The sequence below is a fragment of the Phyllobates terribilis genome, unplaced genomic scaffold (genome assembly GCF_046119375.1).
Source record: "Phyllobates terribilis strain yellow unplaced genomic scaffold, ASM4611937v1 Scaffold_4__5_contigs__length_816908805, whole genome shotgun sequence".
Taxonomy (NCBI): domain Eukaryota; kingdom Metazoa; phylum Chordata; class Amphibia; order Anura; family Dendrobatidae; genus Phyllobates; species Phyllobates terribilis.
Window position 1 is genome coordinate 692,036,132 of NW_027362764.1, and position 18,593 is coordinate 692,054,724.

Here is an 18,593-nt window from a genome sequence, read left to right on the forward strand (position 1 = left end):
TATTAGAAAGCAACTAACCAAGCTCTACTCACCCTACCCAGGTCTACCGGTGAGTCTCGCCGCTGCTCCCAGTCTGTGGCATTGGCCGCGACGCTGACGTTCCGTCGACAGCGCGGCAGCCGATCAGTGAGCTCAGCGGCTCTGAGCGGGGCGTTCTGTCTACAAGACCTTTTTAAGGAGCCAGCAAAAAAGTGAAGAGAAAGGAAAGCACAAAAGCACCTTGTCTTACTAAGCACTGGAAAGGGCAGCCGGCAACCGGACGTCAAAGTGGAAAAGCAGCAAGTGAGAGGCCTGTCTCTTCCTCCGGCCACACCACCCTGAACACACCCGATCTCGTCTGATCTCGGAAACTAAGCAGGGTCAGGCCTGGTTAGTACTTGGATGGGAGACTGCCTGGGAATACCAGGTGCTGTAGGCTTTTGCTTTTTCTTACTTCCACCAGCAGGGGTCACTCTCCTCTATGCCTTTTTTCCATTCCTTTTTTCACAAGCGCACACATGCTCCTTTCTTCTTTTCATTTGCTTTCTCTCTTGCGCTATTTAATCCTTGCAAAATACCAGCATCCTTCTCATCACCGTGGACCTCCAGCATTGTTGCTTATTTACTTTTAATACTAGGCTTCTTTTCACCAGGACCAGCGACTCCCGCATGACTGGAGGCAACCACCGCTGACCTGGAGGCCAGTTTACAGCACAACCCAAGCAAAACACCTTTGCAGGCCACACGACCCCCCCGAAGAGCAGCTCAAATTCACTCGCAACCATCTCACCCTCTTCCTTCATTCACTCCTGGGCGTTTCGCTCCACCCCAAGTTGTGGGTCCAGCTTGCTCTTTCTGTCACATCCCCGCGATGAACGGTTTAGCCTGCAGGAGACCCTGCGCCGAGCCATTTTTAAACACATCTGATGCGGCAGGTGTTTCATTGCTCAACAAACAACACCTATAGGGACGGCACAGCCTATGCATCGGTCCTTCGGAGACCGCCCCAGAACGGCCAGAGTTCTCGTCCCCACGCGAGCCTGAGGAAGGCTGGCCGGTCGATGGGCCAAGCAGCGTCTACTGGCCATACCACCTTGGATACGTCCGATCTCGGAAGCAAAGCAGAGATGGGTTCGGAAATACTTGGTTGGGACACCTCCTGAGAACACCAGGTATTGTAGACAATTTTGATGACGTTTTGCCATCTTGCGCAGCTCGGCTAGCATGGAGTGGCGCCTTGCTGGACACCGACCTTACGTAAAGTAGAGGATGGAAGTCCCAAGCCCCCCAAGACCTCTAAGATAAGGACGCAACACCGCCGCCTCTACCAGGCCTCACACCGAGCTCCTTGCCACGGCTAGGAGTGCTTATTGACCCCGCAGCCGGCCGTATGCAAATGATGGCGTTAAAAGCATCTCGCGCTGTGAAGGGGCCAGGCTTTCAGCAGCTGCCCAGGGGATGGTTTTAGAGGGCGACCGCCTAACGAGGGCCAGCAGAAGTAACGTCTTCTTCTTCAAAGAAGCTTGTGTAACTAACCCAATCAGACAGCTGCCCAGGAGCTAATGACGCGCCCCCTGGGCCAGTGTTGTTTGGGGAATACCCGGAGCCGGATCAGATGGGGGTTGTAGTCTCCGAGTGGCGGTGACCCGGTCCGTGCCCAGGGTGTCAAGCTCAGTGTGTGGCAGTCCTTATGATGTTACTAGATGTTCTTTTATGTCGACTACGCCACCCGTTGAATTGCGGTCAGTACGGCCGCCGCTGCAGCAGGGTCCGCTGAGGCTGATGGTGTTTGTGCAGCTTCGGTAGTATAACCCCCAACGGGAGGGGTATGGCCTCAGGGGGTCAGGTGCAGAGGATGGTGGTTGTGGAAGTGCAGTGAAGATGGTAATGAGAGTCAGAGTCGGGTTGTGCAGTTCAGGGTTTTTACTTACTGCTGTTTTTGTACCGGTCACTCCGGCCTTGAGTGACCACCCGAGCCGTGCTGCGTCCACCAGGTCCTGGACTCGGCCAACCCCCAAGTAGTTCCGGAGCGTGGTTCTGAGCTCCCTTTCTGTCCTGTCCTCTTCTCTGGCCTTCCCCACCAGGGATCCACCTATGTCCGGCTCCCTCGGGCCTCTTGGTGGTAAACCCTTGTCTCTGGGTTCCCTGACCCTATTCCTGGTCTGCCTTCCGGGTGGATTTAGTGGGTGGTCGTGGCAGATCCTGCCCACGACCTCCGGTCTCTGGCTAAGTTGTGCTGTAGCCTCTGCCAGCTTGGGATCCGGTACCCTGTTGCCAACTCTTCACCCTTGGATTTAGTTTGGGCTCTCAGAGTTCCTTCTTTCTCCCCCTCTGGGTCTTTCTTTCTCCTCTCTCTTGGCCTGGGGCTGCTCTGCTCTTCTGCTTTCTTCCTCTACTCACTCCACAAAAGACTGACAGACTGACCCTCACTCTGCAAAAAGACCCTGTCCTAAGATGGTGCCCACCTTATATACTCCCTCTATGTGTGAGCTCAGGTGACCAGCACCCAATGAGCTCCTAACTTTACCCAGACTGCTCCCCCTATCTGCCCCTACACTACTGGGATGTTCCACCCCCCCTCCCACTCCAGCCAAGGACAGACTCGGTCGTACCTGCACATTTCTAAGTGGGAGTACCGTTGGTCTGCCCTCCGGAAATGGGATGTGTGTAGTGCATGCAGCCTACTGAGCTCAGCTCCACACTCCATCCTTACCCGGGAGTGGAATATCACACCTCTGGCTTGAGGTGCAATACCCCTGTAGCAGCCGAATCCTCAGGGTGCTACATTCCCCCCTGGTAAATCACAGCACGTCCTCGGGCTGTAAGAAAACAAAACACCAAAACATACAATTTTTGCATAAACAACATAATAAAACATCATATAAAACTTTTCATAAAAACTTTTCATTAGAAACATTCTTGTCTTCTGGTACCTCCGGTCACGGTGCAACTTGTGACCGGGTATAGTGCAACAGTTTCTTTAAGAAAATGGTTTTCCTATAAAACCAGTAGGGGGCGCTTTAGGAAGCGCAACTATATACAATAGGGAAGGTGGCCGCTCTCAGTCCTCGGCCAGGTTATGGATAGGGGACACACGGGTTAACAGTTCAATTCGCTGGTCCCAACGGGGACTATAATAGCAGCAACAGTTTTTGGTACCCTTACGGGTAACTATATACAGTCTCTTCACTACCGTACTCAACGACGGCGTCCTCCTGCTCTTTCTTTGTGGACAGTTTCAGTTTCAGACCCGTCCGGGTCCTCTTGCTCCTCCTCACACCGCAGCTCCTCCTCCGTCAGGCGATGCACATGGAGGGCGTAGGGTCCTTTGGCACACTTGTGCCGGGTGAAGGTGACCTCGTCCCCTAAATACAGGTCACGACCTCTGTGTCCCTCCGGTAGGTGGGACTCAACGTCTCTCCTGGTCACGAAGACGTCGCCTGGGGTGCGGTGATCCCTGATGAAACCCCACCCATGCTGCAGATTGAACTTTATCACAGTCCCGATGGTACGGGGACCATGCGCTGCACGGGGGTTTCTCCTGGTCCGGCTCTTCTGCTCCGCGCTCCTTATTTGGGCTTGCTGTTCCCGGACCCGCCTCTCTCTCCGCTCCCTCTCAAAGACCTCGAGCTGCTGGCGGCAGCACTCTGCACGCTCCGCTGCGGCTGCCCGAGTCTCCTGAGTGAACCCCATGAGGTCTTCTCCGGTGGGATCCCACTCAAACTGGGTCTCTTCTAGCGGGGGCGAGATCCTCTTTATGGGCTTTGGAGCCGGGATCAGGGGTTCGCACATGGCCCTTGCTTTTTGCAGCTCCAGCTGGATGTATTCCTGGGGCCATACGAAGGGCTGCCCATCCGGGCACGTATGTTGGGCGAACAGGTCTTCACCCAGGTGCGGCACTCTTGTTTTTATGGGCGCAGTGGTGGTAGCGGCGCCCGGGTTAACCAGGCCTTGCGACCAGGCCTGGGGCACCTTGAAAGTAAAGGGCACCGTAAGAACGGCGGCGCCCTGTGTTACTTGGCCCTGCGACCAGGCCGGGGGCTCCGCGGAGGTAGGGGGCGCTGTTGGTATTGCGTCGCCCGGGGGTACTAGGCCTTGCGACCAGGCCGATGGTACTTCCTGCTTGACCACGCTCGGGGTCGAGGCGTGTGACGTCACAGGGGTCGCGGCTTCCGTTTGAGGCCTAGTCTGCGGCGGTGACGTTGCAGCGACGGGCACCGCAGGGGGTACTTCGGGCTCTGCGACGGGGAGCTGGGGCAGGCACGCGGTTTCCCGGCTCGGGGTAGTGACGTCCCCTTTACCTGCCTCCATTCGTTCGGCTCCCTTCTCGGCGCCGTCTCCGGCCTTCAGTCCTCCTGCGCCATCCTCAGAGGCGGTCTGTCTCCTCGTCTCGGGTGGCGTGCTCCGCTGACGAGTCTCGGTCTGCTGGGCCATCTCTCGGCTCCACTCCGCCAACGTCTCTCGTTGCACCCGGGCCAACCTCTGTGCGAGGCCCTCCAGCGCAGTCTGTGCACACTCCCGATCTCGGGGGAGCTGTGCTAGAATCTCCAGCAGGCTTTCTGGAGTGGCGACCGGCAACAGGCTCCTGACCACTGGGTCGGTGCTGCCTGGAGTGGCGGCCCGCATCAGGCTCCTGACCACTGGGTCGGTGCTGCCTGGCTCTCCCTCCATCTCCGGGTGTGCTTTCTCTGGACTCTTCTCCAGGCTTCTCGTCTCCGGGTGCGCTCTCTCTGGACTGCTCCAGGCGGCACCCATCTTCGTTCTTTTCTTTTGTCTCCGCCCACATTGAAGGTGGTCCCGGGGCAACTTTGTGATTGTCAGTTCCAGGGGCAGTTCTCTCACGCTGATGGACATATCAATCATCACAGTCTCTGCTGGTGGGGGCGGTTTCCACTTTTGGCGCCATTCTTCGACCTGGCCCACGATGGGAGGTGGCCTTTTGCCACCCTCTGGCACGCCCATAATGGCGTCCGCTCCCCCAAGGCGGGAAATCTTCGGAAATGGCGGGAATCGTCTCCCAGTGGCGGGAAACTCCATGGATGGCGGGAAAAAGCTGCAAATGGCGGACAACCGGCGGGAAACGACCTGTGATGGGGCCCGTTGGCGGGGACCCTCCGGAACCGGCAGGAGACTTCTTTTTGAGGTAACGGTGAACTTTTCTTCAGGCACGCAGTACCCGGTTGTCGCGGGCACGTTATCCTGCCGACTACGCCAAAGTTGATGCGCCCCCTGGGCCAGTGTTGTTTGGGGAATACCCGGAGCCGGATCAGATGGGGGTTGTAGTCTCCGAGTGGCGGTGACCCGGTCCGTGCCCAGGGTGTCAAGCTCAGTGTGTGGCAGTCCTTATGATGTTACTAGATGTTCTTTTATGTCGACTACGCCACCCGTTGAATTGCGGTCAGTACGGCCGCCGCTGCAGCAGGGTCCGCTGAGGCTGATGGTGTTTGTGCAGCTTCGGTAGTATAACCCCCAACGGGAGGGGTATGGCCTCAGGGGGTCAGGTGCAGAGGATGGTGGTTGTGGAAGTGCAGTGAAGATGGTAATGAGAGTCAGAGTCGGGTTGTGCAGTTCAGGGTTTTTACTTACTGCTGTTTTTGTACCGGTCACTCCGGCCTTGAGTGACCACCCGAGCCGTGCTGCGTCCACCAGGTCCTGGACTCGACCAACCCCCAAGTAGTTCCGGAGCGTGGTTCTGAGCTCCCTTTCTGTCCTGTCCTCTTCTCTGGCCTTCCCCACCAGGGATCCACCTATGTCCGGCTCCCTCGGGCCTCTTGGTGGTAAACCCTTGTCTCTGGGTTCCCTGACCCTATTCCTGGTCTGCCTTCCGGGTGGATTTAGTGGGTGGTCGTGGCAGATCCTGCCCACGACCTCCGGTCTCTGGCTAAGGTGTGCTGTAGCCTCTGCCAGCTTGGGATCCGGTACCCTGTTGCCAACTCTTCACCCTTGGATTTAGTTTGGGCTCTCAGAGTTCCTTCTTTCTCCCCCTCTGGGTCTTTCTTTCTCCTCTCTCTTGGCCTGGGGCTGCTCTGCTCTTCTGCTTTCTTCCTCTACTCACTCCACAAAAGACTGACAGACTGACCCTCACTCTGCAAAAAGACCCTGTCCTAAGATGGTGCCCACCTTATATACTCCCTCTATGTGTGAGCTCAGGTGACCAGCACCCAATGAGCTCCTAACTTTACCCAGACTGCTCCCCCTATCTGCCCCTACACTACTGGGATGTTCCACCCCCCCTCCCACTCCAGCCAAGGACAGACTCGGTCGTACCTGCACATTTCTAAGTGGGAGTACCGTTGGTCTGCCCTCCGGAAATGGGATGTGTGTAGTGCATGCAGCCTACTGAGCTCAGCTCCACACTCCATCCTTACCTGGGAGTGGAATATCACACCTCTGGCTTGAGGTGCAATACCCCTGTAGCAGCCGAATCCTCAGGGTGCTACACTAACCTCAGTGCTAGGAAGGAGCGGGAGGGAATTGAGGGGGTGGTTCCTGCTAAGGCCCTGAAATAATAATAAGACAGGCAGGAGAGTCTGACGCATGGTGGCGGAAAAGCTGCAGGTGCAAATAGGGAATGTGGTCTCGTGCGAGCAACTTGTGCATGCTCGCTGTGTGTGAGTGTGCGCTTCCTAGGTATGGCGCGCTGCAGACAGTCAAAAGGGTTGCTCCCTTTCATTAAAAGTTAATCCCCGGCTGCAGGCTATTAGAAAGCAACTAACCGCGCTCTACTCACCCTACCCAGGTCTACCGGTGAGTCTCGCCGCTGCTCCCGGCCTGTGGCATTGGCCGCGACGCTGACATTCCGTCGACAGCGCGGCAGCCGATCAGTGAGCTCAGCGTCTCTGAGCGGGGCGTTCTGTCTACAAGACCTTTTTAAGGAGCCAGCAAAAAACTGAAGAGAAAGGAAAGCACAAAAGCACCTTATCTTACTAAGCACTGGAAAGGGCAGCCGGCAACCGGACGTCAAAGTGGAAAAGCAGCAAGTGAGAGGCCTGTCTCTGCCTACTGCCACACCACCCTGAACACGCCCAATCTTGTCTGATCTTGGAAGCTAAGCAGGGTTGGGCCTGGTTAGTACTTGGATGGGAGACCGCCTGGGAATACCAGGTGCTGTAGGCTTTTGCTTTTTCTTACTTCCACCAGCAGGGGTCACTCTCCTCTATGCCTTTTTTCCATTCCTTTTTTCACAAGCGCACACATGCTCCTTTCTTCTTTTCATTTGCTTTCTCTCTTGCGCTATTTAATCCTTGCAAAATACCAGCATCCTTCTCATCACCGTGGACCTCCAGCATTGTTGCTTATTTACTTTTAATACTAGGCTTCTTTTCACCAGGACCAGCGACTCCCGCATGACTGGAGGAAACCACCGCTGACCTGGAGGCCAGTTTACAGCACAACCCAAGCAAAACACCTTTGCAGGCCACACGACCCCCCCGAAGAGCAGCTCAAATTCACTCGCAACCATCTCACCCTCTTCCTTCATTCACTCCTGGGCGTTTCGCTCCACCCCAAGTTGTGGGTCCAGCTTGCTCTTTCTGTCACATCCCCGCGATGAACGGTTTAGCCTGTAGGAGACCCTGCGCCGAGCCATTTTTAAACACATCTGATGCGGCAGGTGTTTCATTGCTCAACAAACAACACCTATAGGGACGGCACAGCCTATGCATCGGTACTTCGGAGACCGCCCCAGAACGGCCAGAGTTCTCGTCCCCACGCGAGCCTGAGGAAGGCTGGCCGGTCGATGGGCCAAGCAGCGTCTACTGGCCATACCACCTTGGATACGTCCGATCTCGGAAGCAAAGCAGAGATGGGTTTGGAAATACTTGGTTGGGACACCTCCTGAGAACACCAGGTATTGTAGACAATTTTGATGACGTTTTGCCATCTTGCGCAGCTCGGCTAGCATGGAGTGGCGCCTTGCTGGACACCGACCTTACGTAAAGTAGAGGGTGGAAGTCCCAAGCCGTCCAAGCCCCCCAAGACCTCTAAGATAAGGACGCAACCCCGCCGCCTCTACCAGGCCTCACACCGAGCTCCTTGCCACGGCTAGGAGTGCTTATTGACCCCGCAGCCGGCCGTATGCAAATGATGGCGTTAAAAGCATCTCGCGCTGTGAAGGGGCCAGGCTTTCAGCAGCTGCCCAGGGGATGGTTTTAGAGGGCGACCGCCTAACGAGGGCCAGCAGAAGTAACGTCTTCTTCTTCAAAGAAGCTTGTGTAACTAACCCAATCAGACAGCTGCCCAGGAGCTAACCTCAGTGCTAGGAAGGAGCGGGAGGGAATTGAGGGGGTGGTTCCTGCTAAGGCCCTGAAATAATAATAAGACAGGCAGGAGAGTCTGACGCATGGTGGTGGAAAAGCTGCAGGTGCAAATAGGGAATGTGGTCTCGTGCGAGCAACTTGTGCATGCTCGCTGTGTGTGAGTGTGCGCTTCCTAGGTACGGCGCGCTGCAGACAGTCAAAAGGGTTGCTCCCTTTCATTAAAAGTTAATCCCCGGCTGCAGGCTATTAGAAAGCAACTAACCGCGCTCTACTCACCCTACCCAGGTCTACCGGTGAGTCTCGCCGCTGCTCCCGGCCTGTGGCATTGGCCGCGACGCTGACGTTCTGTCGACAGCGCGGCAGCCGATCAGTGAGCTCAGCGTCTCTGAGCGGGGCGTTCTGTCTACAAGACCTTTTTAAGGAGCCAGCAAAAAACTGAAGAGAAAGGAAAGCACAAAAGCACCTTATCTTACTAAGTACTGGAAAGGGCAGCCGGCAACCGGACGTCAAAGTGGAAAAGCAGCAAGTGAGAGGCCTGTCTCCGCCTACTGCCACACCACCCTGAACACGCCCAATCTTGTCTGATCTCGGAAGCTAAGCAGGGTTGGGCCTGGTTAGTGCTTGGATGGGAGACCACCTGGGAATACCAGGTGCTGTAGGCTTTTGCTTTTTCTTACTTCCACCAGCAGGGGTCACTCTCCTCTATGCCTTTTTTCCATTCCTTTTTTCACAAGCGCACACATGCTCCTTTCTTCTTTTCATTTGCTTTCTCTCTTGCGCTATTTAATCCTTGCAAAATACCAGCATCCTTCTCATCACCGTGGACCTCCAGCATTGTTGCTTATTTACTTTTAATACTAGGCTTCTTTTCACCAGGACCAGCGACTCCCGCATGACTGGAGGAAACCACCGCTGACCTGGAGGCCAGTTTACAGCACAACCCAAGCAAAACACCTTTGCAGGCCACATGACCCCCCCGAAGAGCAGCTCAAATTCACTCGCAACCATCTCACCCTCTTCCTTCATTCACTCCTGGGCGTTTCGCTCCACCCCAAGTTGTGGGTCCAGCTTGCTCTTTCTGTCACATCCCCGCGATGAACGGTTTAGCCTGTAGGAGACCCTGCGCCGAGCCATTTTTAAACACATCTGATGCGGCAGGTGTTTCGTTGCTCAACAAACAACACCTATAGGGACGGCACAGCCTATGCATCGGTACTTCGGAGACCGCCCCAGAACGGCCAGAGTTCTCGTCCCCACGCGAGCCTGAGGAAGGCTGGCCGGTCGATGGGCCAAGCAGCGTCTACTGGCCATACCACCTTGGATACGTCCGATCTCGGAAGCAAAGCAGAGATGGGTTTGGAAATACTTGGTTGGGACACCTCCTGAGAACACCAGGTATTGTAGACAATTTTGATGACGTTTTGCCATCTTGCGCAGCTCGGCTAGCATGGAGTGGCGCCTTGCTGGTGAGAGGATGATAGGAGTTATACTTCACCCAAGACTACGATGTAAGACACAGATGAAGTTATTCTTCCCTTATCTGGACATTTGGACTGACGCCCAGAAATTAGATTGTAACTTGTTTTTAGCTGTCTCAGCAACCTTCTACTGTTATCACTTTTCTGTTTATGAAACTTTCTTATCAACATTCCACTGTTATGAATCATCACTTCACTGCTTGTGAAACAAAAGCATTTTACTGCGCATGTGTGACAAAAAAACTAAGATTATTAGTATAAATAAAGGGACAGCACCTATAGAGGCTGACGCGCTCAGGGGCTTCCCAGTACTTGATTATACACTACGTGTCTGTGTATTTCTTGTTACGGGGATACCCCGACTCCAACAAGGACCCTCCATGGCTGAATGATCCTAACAATTCCTGGCGCCCGAAACAGGGACCCGAGGTCTGCGTATTCCTTCAAGTTCATCGACCGGCACGAGTAACCGCTGAGATTGGGACATCGGAACAGCAGATGACAAACCTGGCCAGGTAAGAGACACTGTTAGTTCTCTTACATCTGCTCTGCGATAGTCCGTAAATTTCATGCATATCTTGTGTTGGGATTGAGGAACTAGTAGAGAAGGATACCTATAGCTCGGGTCATTCATGTATATACTGTAGGATCTGCCAAAGGAGAGGTCAGAGAAGGTTATGAAACGGATGGTATGAAAGAGATGTGGATGTCGGGAATAGCCTCATAAGCCGCACTAAGGTAGATGACATAAGTATTACGGAGATTGCCTAACTGAGTCATAAGGTTGTGTCCTTTCGGGGAAACCTTCGCTCACGCTTAACTCCCGAACCTTTGTCCTCCTTTTTGACGGATAAGAGATTGACAGAATGAGCCCATGGAAGTAATGATAATACTCCAGGGACACGATATATAATGGAGACTGTATGGTTCATTTTATGTATTGTTGGTCTTGCCCTTGTTGCCATATATATATGTGTTAGAATTACTCTACACTTCAGACAAAACGGTCCAGAGAAACCGTTTCAGATACTGGCTCCTTAGGACAGAATAGGTAACGAGGAAAGGTAAAATATAGAATATATTTTATCTAACCCAAAAAGCCTCCTAAGGTAGGAATAGTCAGGAAAAATGGGCAACAAACAGACTAAGACCACAAATGATGAACAAGATGTCTATACAATCGTGAAAGAAAGGTGTGGTGTAGAAGCAACTAAGAATTTAGGGAAAGTTTGCAAAACTTTTCAGGTAGCAAGGCATGACAGGTTCAACAGGAAACTATGGGAGGACATTTGGGTTAGAAAAGCAGGAGTGATAAGAGACAAAGGATGGCAGGAACAAGTAGAGGCCATGGTCGAACTATCAAAAACAGCAGAGACAGACCATTGGACTTTTAATAAAGACAATGGATTATGGAGAACTCCAGTCAGACAGGGTCCCATTGTACAAACAGAAAACAGTAAACAAATGAACCCATTGGCACCACCATATCAGCCCAGGTCAGAACCCACACTGTATCCTGATTTTCGGGGTCCGGGTGGATGGACATGTACAAACTGTGGACTCCAGAATCCAGACTGGAGAGACACATGTGCAGGATGTGGAGCACCACGACCACATGATATGTTGGCACCAGTGCGTATCCTCAGTCGACCATACAGAGAAGAAGATGGTGGCAATCCACCGCGTAGAGTAACTAGATACCATCAGACTAGACAATATTTTCCATGGACCCCCGCTGAGGGAATGTCCCTACTTCAGAATGCACCAGATCCAATACAATGCCCACTAAGATTTGCTACGTACATACAGCAGATAATACACACCCATAATGGAACATGGTCAGATGGGACAGAATTATGTAGAATGAAAATGACACCAGGGTTGTATCAGGAATTGATGACAGTTATAGAACCTCATAGACCTCAACCAGTAGATGGTGAGGATCCAAATACCGCACTGTCAGGACAGAATTTTATGATCAGACTTATGGAGTTTATGAGAACTAAACAACGAATGAGAGGGACTTCAGGAACTGTCTCCCAGAAGTCAGGACAGCCTGTAGATGAATACTACTTAGCGGTAGAAAACAGTTACAGAGACGAGGGAATGGACCTTACCAATGAAGGAGTCATTCGACTGATGACAAAAACTTTTATAGAGAATCTTAACCCAAAACTTAGGGAAAAGTTCAAGGCTGCAACTCCTGATTGGAGAACCTTAGATGATCCCCAGATAGTCAGACAAAAACTATTAGGGATAGAAATGGATATGCGTGAGGCAGCATCCAAACCCGTCAGAGTAGCAGCAAATAATAGTCTGGTCAATAAAAACAACAGATCAAATCAGACCTATGACAAAGGGAACTTGGATAAGAAAACTAATCCATGTCACTACTGTAAGAAACCAGGACATTGGATTAGAGAATGCAGGAAAAAAGCCAGGGATATAGAAGATGGTACCTATGTCCCAAGAGAATCACAAGAAAAGACAGTACAGGCTTCTGCTCCTGCAGCAAGCGAGTGACTAGACGTGATGCAAACCACTTTGACTGGAAGGCGCCCAATAATTCAGGTAAAAGTAGCAGGAAAACAATGCCCTTTTCTAATAGATACCGGAGCAACTTCCTCCGTCCTCAATGAAGACGCCTTACCAAATGCTGATTGTTTATCAGATGATGTAACCTATACCGAAGGGTATGATGGAGGAATCAGGCCACTCCCATATAGTATTCCCCTTGAAACAAAGATAGGATCTAAAATATTTTTATCTAAATTTCTTTTTGTCAAAGGGGCACCTACTTGTCTTCTAGGTACAGACCTATTAAAGCAGACAGAAATGAATATCCAATTTTTGGAGGATGGTAGAGTCCAAATTTTGGTGCCTGATGACCAAGAGTCTCTAGAAAACATTGTAAAAGTCCAAGCCTTAGAGGATGAGAAAGATCCTGCCCCTACCCAAATTATTTTAGATCTTTCTGAGGTACCAGAAAAATTATGGGCACAACATGACACCGATGTAGGACTAATGCCAATAGCTCCAGTAAAAGTCACTCCTGTTCCAGGTGTGACACTACCCCAATTGAGACAGTATCCTATTAGTGCCCAACAAGAACACGCCATAGGAGAACAGATAAAAGATTATCTAAAAACTGGAGTACTGATAGAAGTAAAGTCACCAGCCAATACACCGTTGTACCCCGTAAAAAAGAAATCTACTGAGGGGTCAGCTGCTAGATACCGGATGGTACATGATTTAAGAGAGATAAATAAAATTTTGGAACCTATTACTCCTGTTGTGCCAAATCCACACACGTTGCTATCACAGATCCCAGCAACAGCACGAGTATTTTCTGTCATAGACTTATCAAATGCATTTTTTTCAGTACCATTACACCCAGACTGTTACAAACTGTTTGCATTTACATTTAAGAATAGACAATTAGCATGGACAAGATTACCACAGGGTATGATACATTCACCTACCTTGTACTCAGAAGCTATGAGATCAGTTCTTCAAAATTTCAAACCTACGGATGAGGTTGTAATTCTTCAATATGTTGATGACCTATTATTATGTGCCCCTGCTCAAGAGTCCGCAAACAGCAACACAATAAGATTGTTAATATTTCTAGCAGACATGGGCTGTAAAGTTAACAAGAAAAAAGTACAACTTTGTATGACTACGGTAGTATTTCTAGGACACTGCATTTCACAAGGTATTCGGCACCTCACCGCCGACAGACTAAAAATCATTAGAGATCTTGTTCCTCCCAAGAACTACAAAACATTAAGAGCATTTTTGGGAATAGTATCACACTGCAGACAATGGGTTATACATGCTAGTCAGCTTATGCAACCTCTATATGATTGTTTAAAAATCGAGCCTTTTCAGTTAACTGAATCAGCGCTCATAGCCTTTCAAGACCTCAAGAAAGGTCTCATGTCAGCCCCGGCCTTGGGAATCCCAGACTACGCCAAACCATTCCAATTAATGGCTGCGGAAATGTCTAATCATGCTACAGGAGTACTAACACAGAAACATGAAAATAAACAAAGACCTGTCGCATACTATTCTGCTCAATTAGATAATGTTACCAAAGCTGCACCATCATGTGTCAGAGTAGTAGCAGCTGTCTCTCTTTTGGTAGAAAAAGCCTCAGAAATAGTACTAGACCATGCCTTAATAGTACAAACTACACATGATGTACATGGCATACTGAATCAGGTATTGCCAAAACACATTTCAATGGCTAGACATCTTAGATTACAATGCTCCTTACTAATGCCACCAAACCTCACTTTTCGCCGCATATTGTCTCTAAATTTAGCCACTCTGTTACCACTAGAGACAAAGGGGGGAGTGGAAGGAGGTCAGGAAGACGAAGATGAAAATTTTTTACAATACCACGAACAAGACAATATAATACATGATTGCTTACAGTGTATAGAACAAGAAACACAAGGGCTACCTAATGTACAGGACACCCCTCTTGACAATCCAGACCTACATATGTATATAGATGGTAGTAGGTATGCAGATGAAACTGGTAACTTTCACACAGGTTATGCCATTGTATCAGATCATGATGTTATTGAAGCTGAGCCAATGCAGGCCAGCTGTTCAGCCCAGGAAGCTGAACTATTAGCTCTAATACGAGCATTACAGTTAGCAAAAGAAAAAAACGCTAATATTTTTACTGATTCTAGATATGCATATGGTATTGTACATGATTTTGGATGTATATGGAGAGCTAGAGGTTACATGACAGCTTCAGGTCAACCAGTAAAACATGGACAAATGATTAGACAAATCCTAGAATCAGCTGCCTCAACCAAACAAGTAGCAGTAATAAAAGTACCTGCACATGTAAGACTCGACACCGAGATAGCTAGGGGTAATGACCGAGCCGACAAGGCTGCTAAGCGAGCTGCAGTAAAACCTCTGACAACTGACCACACTATTAGTGCAGTATCAGAATTTGACTTAATTACACGGCTCAAAGAAGCCCACCAGCAGGTGAGTAGAGAAGAAAAAGAAGAGTGGCAGAAACAGGGGGCAGAAGAAAAAGAAGGACTATGGAGAAAAGGAGATGAGCTTTGTCTCCCCCGAGCGTGGTACCCTGTTGTGGTCAGTGAAGCCCACGGACCTACACATGTGTCTGCAAACGGTATGATACAGAGGGTCAGACAGAAGTGGTTAGCCCCAGGGTTCGGCCAGGTAGCTCGAGCAAAATGTGGTTCTTGTGAAATCTGTTTAGCCCACAATCCAGGACAGACTGTTAAGACCCCCCAGAAGCACCATGTAAGACCACTATATCCGTTCCAGAGACTTCAGATCGATTACATCCAGATGCCTAAGCATGGACACTATGAGTATGTACTGGTATGTGTGGACATGTTTTCGGGGTGGCCAGAGGCTTATCCAGTTCATACAGCCACGGCTAAAGTCACTGCAGTAAAAATAGCACATGAACTGGTACCCCGTTATGGTATCCCAGAAGTGATCGAGTCAGATAGAGGTACACATTTTACTGGAGAGATCTTTCAGAATGTAATGAAAATGTTGTGTATAAAAAGTGAACTACACACCCCTTACCACCCACAGAGTTCTGGTAAGGTTGAGAGAATGAATGGAACACTTAAGTTAAAAATACAGAAAGCCATGGCAGAAACACAGAAACCATGGACTGAGTGTCTCCCAATAGCATTGTATTCAGTCAGAAACACCCCCCAGGGAAAGAGCAAACTCACCCCCCATGAAATATTGTTTGGTAGAGTTGCCAATACAGGATTGTATTTCCCACAGACTTTAATGTTAGAAACTGAAAGCTTAACTGCTTATGTACAAAATTTATGTAAGCATGTGTCTAAAATACACTCTTTAGTGTTCTCTTCCATTCCAGATCCTGATTCCATTGAGGGAACGCACAAGCTGCAACCAGGAGACGAAGTTTACGTAAAAAGACATAACAGAAGAACGCTAGAACCCAGATTTGAGGGTCCATATCAGGTGTTATTGACAACTCCAACTGCAGTAAAATTGGAAGGAAAATCAGCATGGGTACATGCAAGCCATTGCAAAAAGAAATAGTGGTGATTGTACTTGTGTTAGCTATAACGATAGATCAGGGAGACCTGTGGGATAAACTAAGTTCCCCAAAACCTGCAGATAATAAATTTATAAAACATCATGAGACATTGGTAAACGGGCTGCTCGATGGCGGACAGAAAATAGCAGACTGTTGGATTTGTACGCATTCTCCAATATCAGCCACGAGCATACCCTTCCTGGCCGTACCCATGACCCCTGAGGAAGTGTTTACATGGACTAATTGCTCAGACAAATTAGCAAATAACCAAACCGTTAATTCTAGATTATGGAACACCACTGTTGCCATCCCAGTTGTGGGGTGGGTGGGATTTCCCTGGTGGCAAGGTAATATGACCGGAAAAATAAACAACTTACAATATTTAGCGTTTAAAGGAGGTGTATGGGTTCCTAGAAATAAGACGGGACTAACAGACTTAGGGTTAATTCCTACAGAAAATATACAACTCAGTTTTAGTAGCACAGTATCTTCTTCTCAACCTTTTAAACCTGATATAGTAGAAAAATACATACACAATAATGGTTGGAAATATTCACAATTATTCCCCGATGGAAACAATGATACATGTTCAAAGATACCAGGTAATATATTATGTAATGAATCAAGTGCATATGACCCAGGTACACCGACTTGTGAAAATCCAGATGCAGGATACTGTAGTCCATTAGGTCAAAAACCCCCTTGGTGTATACTTCAGAATGTATCTAAATTTTTAGATTTGGTACATAGGTTGGTGCTCCAACACTCTGCAATATGGGATCTGCCTGAAGGAACCTTCTGGATTTGTGGAAATGGAGCATACAAATGGCTCCCAGTAGGAATAAAAGGTGCATGTACTCTAGGACGCTTAACACCGGCCACATTTATAGTTCAGAATCAGCAGGTAGATATGCAAGCAGTACCTAAACACACACTATACAAAAGAGCAGCCGACAACTCGCCTAGACCTTCAGGTAGGCCACATGTGGTCCAAATGGGAATTCCTAATAAAATATTCAGCACTTTCTTTGTGTATCCAATGTTGATGCAGATGTGGGATAAATTAGTTCAGGCCACCGACTATCTAGATGATCAGATATGGGATATTATGGATATACTTAATACTAGTATAGCTGTCCAAAATCAACTTATAATTGTTACTAATCAACATACTGTAGTGTTAGACTACCTAACTGCGGCCCAGGGAGGAATGTGTCAAATTATTGGTCCAACCTGTTGTCATTACATAGATCCAAACAGTACAATGAGTATGAGGTTCAAGCTGGCAGATATACAACGATTACGGGATGAATATGACAGACACAATGACCAAAATAAAGATAGCTGGTGGTCAGACACCTTCTCCTTTCTCAACCCAAAGAACTGGTTTAAGGGTATTGGAGGTTGGGTGGCTGGAATTCTGCAAGGTATATTACAGATTGTGCTAATTATAGTAGTCATATATGTAGTGTTTAAAATAGGATTAAAAATTATTTTAATATGCATAAATAAGCTTTGTAACACGGACTCAAGAATATGAAAGAAAAGAACTCCCGGACCAGGTTTTCTACCAAAAGTCCATAAGGAAGAATCAAAGGGGGGACTGAGAGGATGATAGGAGTTATACTTCACCCAAGACTACGATGTAAGACACAGATGAAGTTATTCTTCCCTTATCTGGACATTTGGACTGACGCCCAGAAATTAGATTGTAACTTGTTTTTAGCTGTCTCAGCAACCTTCTACTGTTATCACTTTTCTGTTTATGAAACTTTCTTATCAACATTCCACTGTTATGAATCATCACTTCACTGCTTGTGAAACAAAAGCATTTTACTGCGCATGTGTGACAAAAAAACTAAGATTATTAGTATAAATAAAGGGACAGCACCTATAGAGGCTGACGCGCTCAGGGGCTTCCCAGTACTTGATTATACACTACGTGTCTGTGTATTTCTTGTTACGGGGATACCCCGACTCCAACAAGGACCCTCCATGGCTGAATGATCCTAACACTGGACACCGACCTTACGTAAAGTAGAGGATGGAAGTCCCAAGCCCCCCAAGACCTCTAAGATAAGGACGCAACCCCGCCGCCTCTACCAGGCCTCACACCGAGCTCCTTGCCACGGCTAGGAGTGCTTATTGACCCCGCAGCCGGCCGTATGCAAATGATGGCGTTAAAAGCATCTCGCGCTGTGAAGGGGCCAGGCTTTCAGCAGCTGCCCAGGGGATGGTTTTAGAGGGCGACCGCCTAACGAGGGCCAGCAGAAGTAACGTCTTCTTCTTCAAAGAAGCTTGTGTAACTAACCCAATCAGACAGCTGCCCAGGAGCTAACCTCAGTGCTAGGAAGGAGCGGGAGGGAATTGAGGGGGTGGTTCCTGCTAAGGCCCTGAAATAATAATAAGACAGGCAGGAGAGTCTGACGCATGGTGGCGGAAAAGCTGCAGGTGCAAATAGGGAATGTGGTCTCGTGCGAGCAACTTGTGCATGCTCGCTGTGTGTGAGTGTGCGCTTCCTAGGTACGGCGCGCTGCAGACAGTCAAAAGGGTTGCTCCCTTTCATTAAAAGTTAATCCCCGGCTGCAGGCTATTAGAAAGCAACTAACCGCGCTCTACTCACCCTACCCAGGTCTACCGGTGAGTCTCGCCGCTGCTCCCGGCCTGTGGCATTGGCCGCGACGCTGACGTTCCGTCGACAGCGCGGCAGCCGATCAGTGAGCTCAGCGGCTCTGAGCGGGGCGTTCTGTCTACAAGACCTTTTTAAGGAGCCAGCAAAAAACTGAAGAG

At 49.4% G+C, this 18,593-nt stretch overlaps 2 non-coding genes and 1 pseudogene across 2 annotated transcripts; all 3 read left to right on the forward strand.

Moving 5' to 3' along the window:
* Positions 1-299: 299 nt before the first annotated feature.
* On the forward strand, positions 300-418 carry LOC141267410 (5S ribosomal RNA; annotated as a pseudogene).
* A 6,558-nt stretch (positions 419-6,976) lies between these two features.
* On the forward strand, positions 6,977-7,095 carry LOC141266258 (5S ribosomal RNA). Its single transcript, XR_012320309.1, has one exon. It is a non-coding gene; the product is annotated as a 5S ribosomal RNA (ribosomal RNA).
* A 1,685-nt stretch (positions 7,096-8,780) lies between these two features.
* On the forward strand, positions 8,781-8,899 carry LOC141267109 (5S ribosomal RNA). The gene has a single exon (XR_012321124.1). It is a non-coding gene; the product is annotated as a 5S ribosomal RNA (ribosomal RNA).
* Positions 8,900-18,593: the final 9,694 nt, after the last annotated feature.